The sequence below is a fragment of the Puma concolor genome, chromosome B1 (assembly GCF_028749965.1).
Source record: "Puma concolor isolate L17-30 chromosome B1, mPumCon1.1.hap2, whole genome shotgun sequence".
In the NCBI taxonomy this organism is placed as follows: Eukaryota; Metazoa; Chordata; class Mammalia; order Carnivora; family Felidae; genus Puma; species Puma concolor.
In genome coordinates, this window is record NC_141670.1 from 55,668,893 (window position 1) to 55,679,672 (window position 10,780).

The 10,780-nt window shown below is 38.2% G+C and overlaps 1 long non-coding RNA gene across 1 annotated transcript; it reads left to right on the plus strand.

The window, feature by feature from the left end:
- The first annotated feature begins 1,945 nt into the window (after window positions 1-1,945).
- Window positions 1,946-5,724, plus strand: LOC147581652 (uncharacterized). The gene is made up of 2 exons (XR_015250123.1): window positions 1,946-2,619; window positions 5,387-5,724. It is a non-coding gene; the product is annotated as an uncharacterized LOC147581652 (long non-coding RNA).
- The last annotated feature ends 5,056 nt before the right edge of the window (window positions 5,725-10,780 follow it).

The window sequence follows — 10,780 nt, forward strand, 5'->3', positions numbered from 1 at the left end:
TTATCCACAATTTTTATACTTTTAGTTATTCTGTTATTTTACTTTACATTTGTCTTTGGTTAAAATGTGTCAACTTCTGTAGTTCTAGTTCCTGGACAAAATTTATAAGCTTGACTTTTTCTTCCATGACCATAGCAAGCAGAGTGATTTTTTAGATCATGTTTCTTATTAAGTCCGTGTCTTTTGTCTGTTGTTTCTACTGGTGTTGGCTCATTCTTGATTCTTCTTGCATCCTATTATCTTTGATTGTTTGCTGTTCATTTTATTTGAAAAATTAATTATAGAAATAATTTGAAGTATTGGATGATGTTATGTTTCTCCAGAGAGGAGTTTCATTTCCTTCTTGCAGGTGCATAAGGGTGCCAATAGTCCTGCATCAATGCTTGAGGATTTCTGAGCCAACCAAATGATTCCAGTCCATATCCCCATTTTTGGACTATGCTTCTTGGGGTCCTATCATCGAATGGGAGTTTTCACTAGGGTTCTTGCATATTGGACTCTAACCCTAGATCCGTGTGACTGCCAAGTGCTTGGTTTTTCCTCTCACCTCCTTAAGTTGCTTGGTTATAAATAGTAATATTTATGTCAAAACAACATTCACTGATACTTTTTAGAGTGTAACATTTTGGTCAGCATATCACTGCTGTTTCCACTGTGATTTTCTTCTTACCAGAGCATGAAGCATACAGAAAGCAACGTAGTTCCCAGATAATGCTGGAGCTTGCTCTGGGCACAAAAATATATGTGGCTGACTACTACCAAGATGGAATGGTATTAATCATCAAAAAGGGACTGAACATAGCTTTAAATCCCCAGGATCAGAAAAGAATTCTTGGAACATCCCCTCATCCATAATCCAATGAGATCTCAAATGTTCCTGTACACTGTTTAGTTGCATGGGTTCAGGAAAAATAGTTTACTAAAATTCTTTTTTTTTTTTTTTTAGCCACAGAATAAAGTGCTACTTCTGTCTGAGATTCTTCCATTAAAATTTTTTCTACACTGTATGCCTCAAATTTCTCATCAAGACTAATTCGTTGCATTATTTCTATACATAGTCTTAAAGTCATAGCAGATGTGAACATCTAAATAATTGGCTCTAATTTGGCTACTGACAACTGTAACATTCTTGTTCATTACTGAGGTCAATAATCATAGTACTTTCAGAGAATTTCTTCAAATCTTTTGAAAACATGGGACAAAAATTTATTATACTAGCTTTCTTTAAGAACACAGGGTCTGCTTAGTTCTGAACTTTTTCATTCATTCTCCTTTGACCAACCCAGAGCAGAAAGGAGAGTAGAAATAAATTCACAGACACTGAATTTTCAGCAAACAGCTGGAGAAAACCCCAAACTCCAAAATTCCATGAATGCTACAAAAGGCAAGTGAGACTAGCAGCACTAGGCAGCAAGCCCATGAAGGAAGTCAAGAGAACATTTTGAGAAAGAACTGAGATTGAGCAGAATCCAAACACTGACGAGGGAGAGACAGAGGATAGAAAGTGCCTAATCAGAGATAGGAGATCTTAGAAAGCACCAGTAAAGTACTTTTCTAAAAGCAATAATATCTTTGAAGGCAAATCGTCTCCCTGTGGCCTGTGAATAAATCAAGAAGTCAAGGACTCTGTGTGGAACCCCTTCAGAACCGGATTAGGTAATGAGAAGCAGAGTAAGGGTGGCTTCATAGAGTTGCCATATTTTAAAGAAATAGTCTTTTGCCATAGCAACAGTAGAGAACCCATGAAAGATGATTTCCATAAAGCTACCCTGGCCTGCCTTTCTACTCCTGATTATAGTCCAGGAAAACTCAAGTCATTCAAATAGGAGGATTATGAAAGTCACCTGCATAATATCCACTCAAAAATACAGTGAGAAAACTGTGAGGTAGAGTAGACAATTTTCCTACAGAAGATGAAAATTTACCAGAATATTGTTATAAATGAAATTTATAATTCTATATCCCAATGTGAATTTGAAAAACTTACTGAAAGATTCATCCTGTGAAGTAAAAATCACAAAGAAGTAATAAAGATAAGACTCAGGTAGCAGGGAGCTAGAAAACAGGTTATTAATGTCTACTTTTTATATGAATCTAATCAGAGAATTGATTATTTTGACATTTTAGGAATACTAAGTAAAGAATTAACTTTACTCAGAAAAGAGGTCTGGTCTTTACCCTCATGTCCTAGGAGGTGATCTCCAAGGAGAGTGGCTTTGTTTACCTGGAGCTTTGGGCCAGACTGGACAGTTTAACAATGTGATTTATGATGGGGGCTCTGGGGCACATGGAATCCTCTCTACCTCTGGAGGGGTTGAATGCTAAAAATTTGCCACAAGGGCAGTCAACCACACCTCGTAGTTGAGCCCCAATACAAACTATGGACACCAGAGCTCAGATAAACTTCCCTGGTTGGCAGTATTTCCTATGTATTGTTGCACAGCATTTCTGGGAAAGTAACACTGTCCACAACTGACAAGGACAGGACAACGACAAGGACAGGACAACGACAAGGACAGGACAACTGGAAACTCCACGTATGGAACTTTGCTGAACTCTGCCCTGTGCACCAATTCCCTTGGCTGATTTTATCTGTATCCTTTTGTTGCAACCATAACTGTGAGTGTAACAGCTTTCAGTGAGTTCTCTGAGCCCTTTGAGTAAATTATCAAACCTAAGGGTGATCCTGGGAGCCTTGAACTATGAAGTTGGTGTCAGAGTAAGGTTGTCTCATATAGACTTCTTCCCTAACTTTGCAGGAAATTTTTGAAGTTTTTGCCACAAAGCATATAATTAGATTTTGTAAGTCATGCCTAGTGATAGGGTATGTTTTGTATTTATATGGAACAGACCCTGATGACTGTATGTGTGGACTATTTGTGTGCTTCTGTGAATTTTTGTAATACCAATAGTTCTTGCTACATTTATTTTAATCCTATCTTATCTTTGATATAGATAATAGGTTTGGTCCATTAAAAGGCCTGTTTTTAAAAAAAAAAAATGAGGGCGGGGGCGGCTGGGTGGCTGTCGGTTATCCATTCATTCATGATTCCGCTGTTCCTGAGTTTGATCCTAGCATTGGGCTATCTGCTATCAGCACAGAGCCTGCTTGGATCCTCTGTCTCCTTCTCTCTGCCCCACCCCCTCATGCTCATGCACATGTGCACATGCATGCCCTCTCTCAAAAATAATTTTTAAACAACGAGGGCAAATTAATGATACTATTCTGATAAGGAAAAAGATAAAATACGTCTATTTTTGCCATTGGTGTGTAAGATTAACAACTCAGTCTAGCTAGAGAAAGTGTCACTCCTGTACCTAGCAACAGTGACTTCAGGATATATGGACATAATGAGAAATTAACATTCTTTACGAGTTTCCTTTTCTTCTCCTGTGTTCTGTGACTTTAGCCACTTTTGTTACCTTCAATTCCCTTGAAGACCTTCCACCTGCTTGGCAAAAATCAACCTTGTATCAGTCCAATTTTAGTTGACTGCCACTTCCTCCAGAGTGTTTCACTGCAGGTTCTTCTCCCCATCCCTAGTTAATATCCAGTTGTCAACACTTTTTCTGCCCTCTTGTTTTAACCCCAAAACCAGCCTGCTATTTAACAAAGAAAATTGATGCTAACCATCAGAAATTCCCTAGTTGTCTTGTGCCTACCAACAAAACAATCTGCATTCTGACAAATCTCACAGACTTCTTTGTTTCATTTTGTTTATTTTATTACCTCTCCTCTCCCACAGTTTTTTTGTTCCATTAATTATCTTTCCCTTTTTCTTTCAGTCTCTTTTTACAAGCTGCAAGTTTCTCCCATGTTAAAACAAAGACCCCATACAAGCTAATACCCCTCTTTACCTCTAGGAGGCCCTCTAGATATTTAACTAAGCTCTTGGATTTCTTTAATAGTCAAGCTCCTTAAAAGAGTAGTCTTTGCCTCCCATTACTTCCCATGCTTAAAACTCCTCTTCCCTTTCCCCATCCCCATTATTTCCTGTCATCTACAAGATGGTCTGAGCCCTTTATAAATTGGCCCCTGCCCGCCTCTGTAGCCTCTTTGATACCACTTCTCACGTTACATTCTATACTTCTGCATTACCCAGCCACCCTGAGCAAACCATACTGCTTAAAGCATGTGTGCTTTTCACCTGCTATTTCCTTTTTGTGGCAATTGCCATCCCTTCCTATTACACTATCCCACCCTATTCATCCTTCAGACCCTACTGTGGGATCATCTTATCTCTGAAACCATCCTTTTAGAAGTTTGAGGGAACCAAGAAAACAATACTAGGACTCCTCACCTTGAAAGCCAGCTGGGACTTCTATTGCCCTTGCATTGAATCTACAAATCAATTTGGATTCTTAAACAATATGTAAAATTTAACTTTAAAAAAAATTTTTTTCTTAATGTTTATTTATTTTTGAGACAGAGAGAGACAGAGCATGAACAGGGAAGGGTCAGAGAGAGGGAGACACAGAATCTGAAACAGGCTCCAGGCACTGAGCTGTCAGCACAGACGCGGGGCTCAAACTCATGGACCGCGAGATCATGACCTGAGCCGAAGTCGGACGCTTAACCGACTGAACCACCCAGGCGCCCCTAAAATTTAACTTTTTATTATACATTACATATTATATTTGTTTCTAGTTCTTTTACTTTTTTTTTTTAATGTTAAACTAATCTTGTTTAAATCTTGTTTAAACTAATGATGTTACCCTTTTTCTGTGTTGTCAATATTTTGTTTAGGATTGCTGCATGTATATTCATGAGACACTGGCCTGTAATTTACTTTCCTTGTAAAGCCCTTACCAGGTATTATCATCAATACAGTTGCCAGTTTTAGCAAATAAAATATGGAAATACTCAGTTAAATTTGAATTTCAAATAAACAAAATGTTAGAGTATGTGGGTATCCTGTGCAATATATTACACTGGAACATCATTCATTGTTTATCTGAAATTCAGATTAACTGGACAACCCTAGTTACCACTGTTTTGTTTACTTCACAACACAAGTTCACAGTGTTTCCTCTTTTTGTATTCTTTGGAAGAATTTGTGAACTTCTTAAATGCTTGATAGGCTTTACCGGTAAACCAATATGTGCCTTGAGTTTTCTTCATGGGAAGGGTAATTAGGGACTAAAGTTATTAATAGATCAAAACCATTTAGATATTCTATTTCTTCACCTGTCAGTTTTGTTAAGACGTGTTTTCAAAGAATTTGTCCATTTCATATACATTTTCAAGTTGATTGAACATGATGTTTATCTTTTAATGTGTAGGATCTTTATATTCTCTTGATATGTTGATTCTTCTGTGAAATGTTCTTTTTATTTCTAGTAATATTGACACAAATTTGACAGATTCAGAATGTTTCCATTACAGGGATCTTTCATCTTGTCCTTTATGGCCACACCCCCTTGACCCCTGACAACCACTAAGCTGTTCTCCATTTCTATAATTTTGTCATCTCAAAACAAAATATAAAAAAATCCATGGAAATATACAGTATGTGACATTTTGGAATCGTTTCTCTTCATTCGATACAATACTCTGGAGATTCAACCAGGTTGTTGCCCATATCAATAATTTGTTCCCTTTTTGTGCTGAGTAGTATGGTATGGATGTAGCACAGTTTATTTAACCATTCACCTGATGAGGGACATCTGGATTCTTTATAGTTTGGGGATACTATGAATAAAGCTGCTATAAATGTTCCTGTACAGGTTTTTGTGTGAACACAAGTCGTTTTTCTGGGCTAAACTCCCAGGTGTGCAATTGCTAAGCTGTCTGTATTTTCGTATTCAGGTGTTTAAAACTGCAGCTGTTTTCAGAGTGGCTGTACCATTTTACACTGTCAGCAGCATTGTATGAGCGATCCAGCTTCTGTGTATTCTTGTCGGCACTGGGTGTTGTCAGTTTTTATTTTGGCCATTCTGATAGGTATGTAGTGATCTTTCGTTGCGGCCTTAATTTGCATTTCCCTAAAGGTTAGTCATGTTGAACATCTTTCCGTTTGCTTATTCACCATCTATATACCTGCTTTGATGAGTTCCTGTTCGTCTCTTTTGTTCATTTTCTAATTGGATTTTTCAAAAAGCTGTTGGGGTTTGAGAGTTCTTTATGTGCTACAGATATTAGTCCTTTGTCAGATATGTGGTTTGCAAGTATTTTCTCCCATTGTGTCACTTGCCTTCTCATCCTGTCTTAATGTTCTCCACAGAGCAAATTTTTTTAGTTTTCATGAGGTCCAGTGTATCAGGTTGTCCTTTCACAGATTGTGCTTTTGGTGTTAAGAACTCTTAGCTCTGGATCACAGAGATTTTCTCCTGTGTGTTTTTTTTTCACCTAAAAGTTGTATGGTTTCACATGTTACATTTAATTATATTATCCAAAATGAATGAATTTGTGCCTAAGTGCGTAAGGTGTGACAGGCTAAGGTTCATTCTTTTTTTTTTTTTTTTTTTAATTATTTATTTTGAGAGAGAGAGAGAACCAGTGAGAAAGGGCAGAGAGAGCAGGGAGTAGGGGGCAAGACAGAGGATCCAAAGTGGGCTCCGAGCTGACAGCAGTGAGCCTGATGTGGGGCTTGAACTCATGAACCATGAGATCATGATGTGAGCTGAAGTTAGATGCTTAACCAGCTGAGCCACCCAGGCACCCCTCCCTTTCTTTTTTTTTAATCTATGGGTGTCTCTTTTCAGTTGTGCAAAATTCTTGGCTATTGGGTCTTCAAATATACCTTTCCCCCATTTTCTGTCTTTGCCTTCTGAGACTGGAGTTACATGAATGTTAGAGTTTTCCACGATGTCACATTTATATCTCATGCTTTTCTGTATTTTACGCTTTTCCTTGTTTGTCTCTGTGCTTTTGACCGCTTATTTTCTTCTTACCTATCTTCCTTTACTCATACTGACACTGTTTACCTTTTTTTTTTTTTTTTAATGCTCATTATTCAGAGTGCCAGGATGGCTCAGTCAGTTAAGCATCCAATTCTTGATTTTGGCTCAGGTTATGATCTCACGGTTTGCGGGACTGAACCCTCTGTTTGGCTCCACATTCAGAGTGCAGAGCCTGCTTGGGATTCTCCCTCTCTCTCTCTCCCTCCCTCTCTGCTTGCATGCTCTTTCTCTCTCTCTCAATAAATAAATAGGCTTGAAAAAAAAAAAAAAGAACTTGTGGCCATTAAAAAAAATAAAATAAATGCTTATTATTCTTTCTTATATTCCTACTTTATTTTAGGATTATTTTCCTTATAGTACCTACTTCAGAAGTCTCTCTTTAGAGCTAGTCTGTTGATCTCACAATTTTCCTTAATCTTAAAATATTTTTGCCTTTATCTTTATTTTTTAAAAAAAAATTTTTTTTTTCAACGTTTTATTTATTTTTGGGATAGAGAGAGACAGAGCATGAACGGGGGAGGGGCAGAGAGAGAGGGAGACACAGAATCGGAAACAGGCTCCAGGCTCTGAGCCATCAGCCCAGAGCCTGACGCGGGGCTCGAACTCACGGACCGCGAGATTGTGACCTGGCTGAAGTCGGACGCTTAACCGACTGCGCCACCCAGGCGCCCCTGCCTTTATCTTTAAAGTTTTGCTGGTTGCACACAGTTCTAGGATGGATCATTCTCTCAGCATTTGACAGGTATTTCACTGTCTTCTGGCTTCCATTGTTGCTATTGAGAAGTCTGCTATCAGTCTATTTTCCTTTGTAGGTGAGCTTTCTTTCCTCTTGCCTTTTTCAAAATCATTTATCTTTGATATTATGCAGTATCTGTGTTGTGGATTTCCTTTTATTAAACTACTTGAGTTACTTTATGCTTCCTAATTTTGAATTCATATTATTTTTTATTTTAATGTTTTCTAATATTTATTTTTTTGAGAGAGAGAGCTGGGGAGGGGCAGAGAGAGAGGGAGACAAAGAATCTGAAGCAGGCTCCAGACTCTGAGCTGTTATGACAATACAGAGCCCACTGCGGGGGCTTGAACCCACAGACCGCAAGATCATGACCTGATTCAAAGTCGGACGCTTAACCAACTGAGACACCCAGGCACCCTGTTATTTATTTATTTATTTATTTATTTATTTATTTATTTATTTAATTTATTCTAGAGAGAGAGCACGAGCTGAGGATAGGTGCAGAAGGCGAGAGAGAGAATCTTCAGCAGGCTCCATGCTCAGCACAGAGCCCAACATGGGGCTTGATCTCACAACCCTGGGATTGTGAACTGAGCTTAAATCAAGAGTCGGATGCTCAACCAATTGAGCCACTCAGGCAGCCCTGTCATTATTTAAAAATTCAGCTACAAAATTAAAATAATACCATCTCTTGCTCTCCTCTAGTCTTTTTTTCCTAGGACTCACCATTTTGGAATATTGATAAACATTGTTCTATTTTCGAACTTCCTCAGCTTCATTATTTATATTTTTATATCATTCTTCTGTGCTTCATTCTAGGTAATTTCAATAATATCTTCCAGTTTAATTTTGTTTTCAGCTATAATTCGTTTAGCCCATTCATTGAGGTTTCAACAATTATGTTCTTTATGTTTGAAGGATCCATTTGGTTATTTTTCAGATCTTTCTTATCATTCCTGATAGACACCTGTTGTTTCCTCATCTTTATAACTTCACCCTTTTTCTTACTAAAAAAAGGTATTCTTACTATTCTGAATCTAATGATTGTAATATCTGAATTACTTGGGTGTTCAGTGCTGGCTTTCTTCTTCATGTGCTTGGTCATCTCTGATTTTGTAGTTATATTTATTTGATCAATCTGTGATTCTTCTCTTAAGGTTAATTTGGGCTATTTTCTATAGTGAGGATTTTCAACGTTTATTTATTTTTGGGACAGAGAGAGACAGAGCATGAACGGGGGAGGGGCAGAGAGAGAGGGAGACACAGAATCGGAAACAGGCTCCAGGCTCTGAGCCATCAGCCCAGAGCCTGACGCGGGGCTCGAACTCACGGACCGTGAGATCGTGACCTGGCTGAAGTCGGACGCTTAACCAACCGCCACCCAGGCGCCCCATAGTGAGGATTTTCATATGTTTCTGCCAAGAGAAAAAGTGTGCTGCCGACATACTACCATTATAGTTTCTTTATTTAATGTCCCCACTTCATTTTCCCTTGTTTTGTAAACTGCTGCTTTGGGCATTTGTTCCCATGGTCCTCAGATTTACTTACCACTTAAAGGTAGCAATTCTGAGTTTAGCTCATGGTTGGTGCCTCTCCCTGGCCCTTATTTTGCTGGCAGGAGGAAATTCCTTAGATATTTCCTTCATTTTTTGCCAAACTAATGCATTAAAAAGAATAATTTACCAAGAACTAATTTTTGGAGGAATGTAAAAATACCCAAGTATCTAGTTTATCATAATACAGAAAGCTGCAATCACATGTTCCTCTTTTACATGAAAGATGCAAATAATCCAGTTTGGGATTTGGGGATTGCTTTCAAGTAACATCACTACTAATAATTGATTCATTTGTTTAATTCAAATTTACAAGCACTTATGTGCCAAATGCTGTTAAAGGAGGAGAAAGAACCATGTCTCTGCCCTCTTGGGATCTAGTTGACAGCATATGTACTAATAATGAACTAACTAATGAACTAATAAGCAAACAAATACATATAGTATTATAGGAGGTGATTAATGTCATAAGTATTATGAGAGAAAGTTGGGCAGTGATGTTTATATTTAAGCTTAAACCTGAAGTGAGGGAGCCAGCCATGATGAGAAAGACGGTAAGGGCATTCTAGACAGAGGAACAGCTTGTGCAAGGGCCTTGAGGCAAAAAAATTTTTGAAGTGCTTGAGGAACTGAAAGATTATCTACAGAGTTACACCATAGTGAGAGGGAGGGTGATTGGAGATGAAGTTGAAGAGATGGGAAGAAGGCAGATCACAGGTAATGATAAGGTGTTAGATTCTGTTTTATGTCAATGGTAGGCCATTGAAAGGTTTTATGCTGGGAAGTGATTGATCTGATTTGTTTTGAGAAGATCATTCTTACTATTCTGTGGTGGATAGACTGTGACGACCAAGAGTTCCTGGAACTGGGAGACTAGTTCAGAGTCTGTTGCCATATTCTAGGTAGGAAATGACTGTGGCTTGAACTTGAACTTGTGTGGTGATAGCAGAGATGGAAATAAGTAGAGAGATTCAGAGAATATATTCTAGAGGGAGAACAGAGAATGTGTTTTTTTAAAAATATAGCTGAGGATGCAAAGTGGCTGTGTAGGAGGAGATCACACCTAAGTAGTTATGCTACTTTAACTCATATCTGAAAGGCCATCATCTCACGACAACCTTCTCAGTGATATAGCCCTCCTGAACTTCTTTAGATGTAAAGTGACTATTGAAGGGGAGAGCATAGGTAGAGGGCTGTGAGGAATACTGTGATCTTTCCTCAGAGGGGAATCCAGGAGGATTAAAACTAGAATGGCCAAACACTTAGTGCTCCTCTGGGTTTTCTGGTGAATTTATCGTAAATAAGTTACTCCAGAAATAAGATGACTTGTCTTGCTTGGGGTTGCAATGCAAAAGGGGAAAAATGTTGTTTAAAAAGTTATGAAACACTGGCTAGGTGTAACCGTTAATATTTAACAGGATTGATAGGAGTTTATTTTTCTGATGTAATAAGGCTGAGGGAAGATTGCTACTGGTGTTACTTCAGCAGTTCAACAATGTCTGGGTTGGCATCTATGATTTTCTTGCCTTTCCCTCATGCTACTCAGAGTAGCATTCTCACGATTTAGCATTCTCATGATTGGTTTGAA